General features: G+C 33.1%; 2 long non-coding RNA genes across 2 annotated transcripts; one reads left to right on the top strand and one right to left on the bottom strand.

The window, feature by feature from the left end:
• Positions 1 to 3,768: 3,768 nt before the first annotated feature.
• On the bottom strand, positions 3,769 to 4,023 carry LOC126886031 (uncharacterized). The gene is made up of 2 exons (XR_007698554.1): positions 3,885 to 4,023; positions 3,769 to 3,838 (listed from the first exon to the last, which is right to left on the bottom strand). It is a non-coding gene; the product is annotated as an uncharacterized LOC126886031 (long non-coding RNA).
• A 248-nt stretch (positions 4,024 to 4,271) lies between these two features.
• Positions 4,272 to 4,725, top strand: LOC126885843 (uncharacterized). Its single transcript, XR_007698466.1, has 2 exons — positions 4,272 to 4,595; positions 4,656 to 4,725. It is a non-coding gene; the product is annotated as an uncharacterized LOC126885843 (long non-coding RNA).
• Positions 4,726 to 8,915: the final 4,190 nt, after the last annotated feature.

Below are 8,915 nucleotides of genomic sequence, written 5' to 3'. Positions count from 1 at the left end.
CAAATCCCCGCCTTGTATTCGATAAAATTTATCTGCATTTTTAAATAAATTTTCTCGAGGCAAAACCAACTCCCTGTATATTTCCTTACTTTAATCTACGTCTTATATCCTAACTTACTATCTACTTCATGTAATTCTGTCTTTTATTCGTGATATTTGTATACATCGTGAATATTATAAATTCCTCGGGTCTTTTCCGAGTTCCTGTGCCTCAACTCATAACTATTTATCCCATTTTCATTATTTACGATGTACGGACCTTCGAAAACAGGCATCAACTTTGCGCAAATGCCCCCAGGAAGATTTGATACTCGTAATGCCCTCACGAGTACTTTTTCACCCTTTTGGAAAGTCACTGGTCTTCTTTTTCTATTTTGTTCCTGTCTTTGGATATATTTTTCGTTGCTTCGCCGTAATCTTCTCTGTACGGTTTCAATCATCTGTTGATATTCTTTTGGCTCTTGGTCTTCCCATGGCCTTATCGGCAGTACACCCTTCATGATGTATTCTGGGGTCTTTTTTTTTTACTGTGCTCGGAATTGTATTTAGATACCTTTCTATTTCCGCCATTTTCCTGTCCCAGTGGCGATGTTGACCATCTGTTGCAATGCGAAGAAATTTCGTCACTTCCTGTATGAATCGTTCCGAAGGATTACTCTGTGGATGCCTGATGCTGACAAAATTTGTCTCTATTCCTCGTTCTCGAAGTTGTCCCTTGAAACGATCATTTCGGAAATACGTTGCATTGTCCAGTAAAATCTTTTTTGGTGTTCCTACTATGGCTATAAAATTGTCGATTTTTCTTAATATTTCTTCCCCCTTTGTGGTGCGGCAACTATATAATTTTACGTATTTTGAAAACACATTCACCATTACCAGAATATGTTTGTTCCTTTTAGTGGTCATAATTAGATCGCTTAACATATCTATTGCTACAATGTCTAGTTTGTTTCGGGCTTCAATATTTTTGGCAAAATTTTCGTTTTTGAAATTCCGACTCTTATATTTTTGACATAAATCGCACTTCTGGGTAATTTCCTTTGCAATGCGGTAATCCTGTCAGTTGATATAATTTTCCCTAAAAACGAGCCAAACTTTTCTGCTACCGATATGCCCGTTGTCCTCATGTAATTTCTTTATTATCTTTTCGGCCAATGTCTGTGTCACTAAATATAGTTCCTTTCCGTCTATTCTCTTAAAATATATGTTATTTTCTACTTCCGCTCTTCTTTTTTCTCTTTCCTCTAGGTCTTCCTGGTTTGTCCTTATCTCATTTAACGAATATATCCCTTCTTCTTGTATTAATCTATTTAGTCCCACCTGTAGAGTAATTGTTTCCTTTTTTCCGGTGTCCTCATCCCGTGTTAGAGCGTCGGCTATTATGTTGTCTTTCCCTTTTATATATTGGAACTCAAAATCATACTCCTGTAATAATAGAATGCCTCTATGTATTCTATTATTTACTAATCTATTCTTCATGATATGTACTAAAGCTGCATGGTCTGTTTCGATTGTGAATTTTGCTCCCAATAAGTAAAACCTCAATTTGTTTAAGCAATATAGTACACTGGCAAACTCCAATTCTGTAACACTATATTTTCTCTCATGTGTTTTAGTCACTCGAGATATAAAACATATCGGCACTTCTTGGTCGTTTTGTATTTGAGACAGAACTCCTGCAAATTTTTGTATGGACGCATCAGTTCGGAGTATAAAAGGTAAATTGTAAATGGGGTGGTATATTTTCGTTCCTTTTGCGAATTCTCGTTTTAATGTTTCGAAAGCTTCCTCCTGTTCTTCTTTCCAATTCCATTTTATTTCTTTTTTAAGCAATTTTATCAGAGGGATTTCCTTTTGGCTCAAATTGGGAATCAGCTTTTTAAAATAATTTATCGTGCCAAGAAAACCTCTCAATGTTTTCAACTTCGTTGGTCTTGGGTATTCATCTATGAGCTTGACTCTGTCTTCGGCTAATCTTACTGTTTTGGTGTCCAATTGAAAACCCAAATAAATGACTTCTTTTTGAAAAAATTGACATTTTTCAATGTTTAATTTCAATCCCGCTGTGTCCAATTCTTTCAGAATTATTTCTATGTGTTCCAGATGACTCTGAGTATCTTGTGAAAAAATTAATAAATCATCGATATAATGAACTATGAAATCTTCATGGCGATTCAAAATGGTATGTAGAGCTCGGACGAGTGCAGCACAAGCACTCTGCAATCCAAATGGCACTACCTTAAACCGGTAGACAATACCATCAATAGAAAAAGCGGTGTAGTTTCTACACTTTTCAGCTAACGGTATCAACCAAAAACTGTGTTTTAAGTCAATTTTCGAAAATATGTGTGACCCGGTGATTCTTCCAAAAATGGCCTCGATGTTTAGAGGTGATTCATATTGTGATACAGTGTGCTGGTTGATATTCCTGGCATCTAAACATAATCTCAATTCTCCATTGCTTTTCTTTACTATCACAATCGGGTTAACATACGGTGAATCACATCTTTCGATGATTTGATCTTCCAACATTTTATTTATTTCTTCTTTCACCTCTTGTCGATACTTGTATGGAATCGGGTAAGTCTTTGATCGAAAATTTCCCAAGTTTTTCACCTCAAATGAATGTTCGTACTTTTTAGCCACTCTGTTTTCCTCATTGATCAAATTTTCGTAGTTTCTTAACATCAACCGCAATTCTTTTTCTTTCCCTTCTCCACATATCAATTTTCTGTCTTTTTTTTCAGATTCTTCACACATGTTTACCGTGCATTCTGCATCCTCGTTTGCATATACCTCCTCTTCAAATACCACTGTTTCAATCATATTCTTTTCACTTTCATTTTTTAGCTTTATTTCTTCTTCTTTGCTATCGAACCATAGGCTTGCTTCATATTTGAGATGGTTTCTGATAGTTTCTTTTGCTGTTTCGAAATTTCCGATGTGCTGTATTTTCTTTTTCAGGCTATTTATGAACGGCACTGGGTGTAATCTTCTTACATCCCCGCCAAACCTTATCTTCACGTCATCTGTGCTATGTATAACCATTTCTCTTCTTTCTCCGACATTTTGTTGAATACTGATTTCCGCAATCTTTCTTTCCACTTCTTCTATGTCTGCTTTAATAGCGTTTTCCAAATTGTTTTCCAAATTTTCTATTTCCTTTTGCTGGCAATTCGTTATCTGCTTTATTTTGATTTTGATTTCTTTAATCTCTAACTCCTATTTCTCGCTCTTTTCTGCAATCTCTTCTATTTTTTTAACCATTTCCTTCTTAATACTCTCTATATTTCTGTTGTTTTCTTCTATGGCTTGTTTTGTTTCCTGTTGATTGTCATCCATTTTTTGCTCCACTTTATCCATTTTCTTTGATGTTTCTTCCTGATTTTTATCCATCGTCCTTTTTGCTTCATCCATTGCTTGTTTTGTTTCTCTTTGATTGTCATCCAGTTTTTGTTGTGTTTCATCCATTTTCTGTTCTATTCTTTGTGACTGGAGTTGCATCATTTGCAATAATTTATCTATTCCTGATAATTCTTGCTGTCCTGATGCCATGATTGTCGTGTCTAAAATATCTTCTTGGTCTGAATTATTCTCTTGATTTGAATGTTCTTTTTGTTTTTTGTTGTCTTTGCTTTGGCTTCTTGTCACAGACATTTGTTTTCAAGAAGTACTGTCCCCGCCAAATATGAAATTTTACTAGTATGTTACCAAGACGACTTTTTCTCACCCAAATATTATAATAGAGGAAATAAAAAATGTAGTATATCAAAGTGTGTAAATAATTTATTTCTTTAGCTGAGCGCTTTCGACATAAATGTCATCATCGGAGCTAATGCTAAAATAAAAAAAAGAGGTCTTGTAAGAAAAAGAAGTTTACTTACGTCAATTGTTAAAAAAGTACCGCTACAAAATTGAGGTGTTAACATTTGCATCTTGTGAAAATAACTTTTGGTTGGATATCCTCCGTACAACCCCAAACAGCAAAAACAGAAAAACGGCCACATTACACGTTACACAAACACAAAAATAATTTTTTCATGGTATAGGTATCACCCATCCATTGTTGGCCTAGTAGAAACAGCTGACTGACAAAGTCGGATATTTAAATCTGCTTTTATCTGTTCTGCGTTGACGTATGACATCTGACATTAAATTCTGAATAATTTTAACATTTTTGAAAGAAAAATTAAAAATTTTTAAAAAATTTTTAAGGAAATGTACCTTAGATGTTTGATGTTTGTACTAATTTGTACTACATTTCCTTAAAAATTTTTTAAAAATTTTTAATTTTTCTTTCAAAAATGTTAAAATTATTCAGAATTTAATGTCAGATGTCATACGTCAACGCAGAACAGATAAAAGCAGATTTAAATATCCGACTTTGTCAGTCAGCTGTTTCTACTAGGCCAACAATGGATGGGTGATACCTATACCATGAAAAAATTCTTTTTGTGTTTGTGTAACGTGTAATGTGGCCGTTTTTCTGTTTTTGCTGTTTGGGGTTGTACGGAGGATATCCAACCAAAAGTTATTTTCACAAGATGCAAATGTTAACACCTCAATTTTGTAGCGGTACTTTTTTAACAATTGACGTAAGTAAAAAAAGAGTTTTGTACTTCTTTTTCTTACAAGACCTCTTTTTTTTATTTTAGCATTAGCTCCGATGATGACATTTATGTCGAAAGCGCTCAGCTAAAGAAATAAATTATTTACACACTTTGATATACTACATTTTTTATTTCCTCTATTCATTCAAGTGTGTACAAACTTATCAGTCTTTCAACTATTTTTTCAAATATTATAAATTGTCAATAAATATATCAAATGTAAATATCGTAAAAATTAAAATATTAAATCAGTTATGTAAAATTTGTACCTAAAGAGATCTAAAATTTTATGTTATCAAATGTAAGTATCTCACTTTTTACCACAGGCATATAAATTTTCAAATACCGGCTTTACTCTTTCTATCCTTCAAATTTGCCACTAGAAATACTTTACAATGCTTTCCACGTTGGACGACAGTTGATGTGATCTTGATTATTGATATGAGATAATATTTTTATATGTCATTTAATTTAATCAATGCATTAATAATAATCTAATTAATTTACCAGATCACATATCAATATGTTTTCAATCTCAGGGCTTTTTATAAAATTAATTACTTACTTACGTGGCTTCTAAGTATTTCTCAATGGTTCCTAATCGGGATAGGAAAGAAAAGAGTAAAATAATAACACATATGGGTTACAATTGTAATCAAAATATTGTTTATTTTATTTAAATGGCAATCACTGCTTAATATTTGCTATATCTTATTTTTCTTAAACATTACATTTATACATGGGAATCTTATTTCCTTTTGGTTTCCAATTGAAAGTTTTTATTAACATTTAACTATTATGATTTATTAGCAACAATTCTATTTAAGTTTGATGAAGCTTTTCTGATATTATTGATTATGTTTCTTCAATTTTAAATGTGGTATTTAATACGAAAAACCCATACATTCATGTCCAAACAAATGAGACTGACCTTTTTCTGGTGAACTGAGAATGTCTTCACACAAGACCCGTTTCCTGCTATCCTTGGCTGCAATCAAAACCTCGTCCTGGCTTCCAGTAATGTTCTCCTTTGAAACTAGCTCGTATAGCTCTCGCTTCCTGCTTCTGTCGCGATGCTGTGTTCTACCTTTTTCGAAACTGCAATCAGCTACCGGGAACTCTTGGCTCAAGGAGGTTCTTTTACTCTCAACCTGGCCTACCTCTCGTTCCACGATAGATACTCCACACTCACGGAACTACACCGGCTTTCTCACTCTCCGTACACTACCGTCTACTACTGGACTTCACTTCTCGACAGCTCAAAACATTCTGATCTCTATTTGTCATTCATTCCCCTACTTTCTAAATATCCCTTCCAGATTCACAAATCAAACTTCCACCACCAACTCTCATTCGCAGTATTCCTCAAAACCAATTTTTAATCTTTCTAAATATGCTTAATGGATTTCAAAAGAAAAATAGTTAATTCCCATTCTAAAATTACTTTCTACTAATTACAAAATTTAATGATCTATTATCTACTTCCACTAAGTCTTATTTAGCATCGGCTAATGATCGAACCTTCCGCGAACAACGATAATGACCTATTATCGATTTCACTTTAGTCTTATTTAGCATAGGCTAATGATCGAACCTTCCGCGAACAACGACAATGGTACGCACCATTCACTTTGTTCATTTTAAGCGCATTGTCCCGAGTTTCGTTTAATCACTTCTTAAAATTAAATACAACAATTTGTTGTATACAGGTTGTTCTAAATTTATATGCCCGTGGTTGAGAAAATTGAAAATATTTTATATTAAATTGAATTTTGTTTATAATTATCAAAATTTAATTTTCATATCAAATAGAAATATAACAATATATACACGAAATTTTCGATTTTCTAAATCTGACTGAGTTGAAAATTGGGCCAACTTCCATCTCTAAGTTCAGGAAAAGACTCATCCGTTCATATGTCAACCATCAATTTTGGTCCAAGGGTGTGGATTTTACGGCCCTTCCTATTTAGGGTCTGTTTTTCTTTCTCGTCCCCAAAACTCCCAATAACGTCAAAAATTTAAGTCAGACCTTTGCGGCTTCTAATAGAAGCTATCATTTCCTTTCCAACGCATGTCTAATTTTGAAATTCGCTTATACCGTCCAAAAGTTACCGAGCTTAGAAATATGAGTCAATTTTTATTTAAAAAAGGGAAAATGTTTGTAGATATGTATGTATGTATGTGTGTGGAAAAGTTAAACCGATCTGAATTTTTTTTTCTGTGTTTGAAGAGGGGGTGAGCGCCGATTTAGAACCGGTATAGTTTGTGAGTTTTTACTACCCATAAAGCCAGCTATAGGACTTGGTAAATACAAAACGGCATATTTTTTGGCGGCATATATTTTCGGTTCAAGAAGAGACATGAGAACAATAAATACACCAAATTAATAGCGTTGAGATATGCTTTCAAAAGGTGTTTAAGCTGTTAGGATCAGACATGCACACGGCTCAGTATAGCCGAAAAACTGAAAAACTAAACTTTGAAAATTTTGGTTTTTCGACAATTACTCAAAATTTCAACCTTTGAATTACGCCAATAACTGAGCGTTTGTAGAAGGACCTTAGACTAATCTAACGGTATATACCTTAAATCCGAGAAAATTCGATTTTTTAAGTTATAGGCTTCATAATTATGATCAAATCTATTTCTTATGGGAAAAACGGTTTTTCAAGCTCAATAATTCCTGTAATAGCTTCAGTTATCATACTTAATTTTAGATGCATAAGATACTACTTGTCAATACGTTTCAAACTCATGTTTAGTGAACAAAATCGGTTAAGCCGTTTAGAAGTTATTAAGCTAAAAAATATAATCTAATTAACGATTATTCCCTAAATGGTTTATGTAGTTGTAGTGGCGAAGAAATCCAGGTCGTAGAAGAATGTCCTGGATGAGAAATTTGAGAGAGTGGTTTGGCTGTACCACTAACGAATTGTTCAAAACAGCAGTAAATAAAATTAGAATCGCCCTAATGATATCCAATCTCCGATAGGAGAGGCACTCAAAGAAGAAGAAGTGGTTACGACGCTAATTTGATCTGACAACGGGTAATCAGAGTTCATTTACCTGACATCTCAATATTTTTTTTAATCTACTTCGAATAGAAAAAAAAATCTAGTGTACATTCGATGGACACTAGATCATTTGGGAGATAATGCGACAAACGCGGCCATTTATAAAGCTTAACGTGTAATCGAGAAACATTACATTCAACTTTATACATTTAATTTATAAATAACTTTGAAAAACTCCTGAAACAAGAATAAAAAACCGCTAAACGCCGTAAAAATGAGTGGTACACACAATATTCCAGCTACAAAAACCTGATATGAATATTATGTGGCGCGAAAATGTATTTTCATTTTGATGCAAAACAAAATTCTGGTTTTATTTTAAAAGATTTTTCCATAATGTTTGCTAAATTTGAAATAAACTCTCCACAAAAGAGTTTCAAAATTCAAACTGTATCAAAGTTACTCTTTTGTGGCGCGTTTTACTTCTTTAGCAAATATTATGAAAAAATCTTTTAAAATAAAACTAGAATGTTATTTTGCATCAAAATGAAAATACATTTTCGCGCCACGTAATATTCATATCAGGTCTTTTGTAGCTGGAATATTGTATGCGCCACTAATTTATACGGCGTTTAGCGGTTTTTTATTCTTGTCTAAATAATTATACTTTGGGTCTTCTATTATTTTATACTATTGCTCGTCTTCTTGAATATGATCATACTTGGTAATATATTTATGACATAGTTGTTTTTGACATTCGCCATTAGTTTTTGATGTTTTTTGTTTATTAGATTATCTAATAATAGATGTAAGATTTCGAGTGGTTGAGTGCTCGTTTATTTATGTATGTTCTTGTGTTTAAAGCAACCGTTGGTTATCTTGAGGTCGTTATATTTGTAGACGTCCATTAGTATTCTGCCATTGGCGTTATGGTGGTCTTCTCCATACGTACCTACAGTTTTTCGAACAGTTTTGCAATTTCTACGATTGCATTACATATTTAACTCGGTAAAATGTTGGGCTTTTGGAATAATCGGTTGATCTAATAAATATAAACTTCCTATGCATCCAATCTATGTACATTTTTATAAAGTTTTCATCGATAGACTCCCAGTCAGCTCTACATTTTTTATGTTTATCCTTTGTCAATACTAACATCCCTCCTCTTGAACATATAATTAGAATGATCTGAAAGTCAAGAACTTACAGTAAAATTAAGCGTAAAAATGTTAAACTTTTCATTTAATTTATATTATTGTAGTTTCCTGTAAATAATATCTCATTTTTT

Source organism: Diabrotica virgifera, chromosome 6, assembly GCF_917563875.1.
Source record: "Diabrotica virgifera virgifera chromosome 6, PGI_DIABVI_V3a".
Lineage (NCBI taxonomy): Eukaryota > Metazoa > Arthropoda > Insecta > Coleoptera > Chrysomelidae > Diabrotica > Diabrotica virgifera.
Note: the sequence above shows the minus strand (reverse complement) of the source record. Positions and strands in the feature narration are given on the sequence as shown.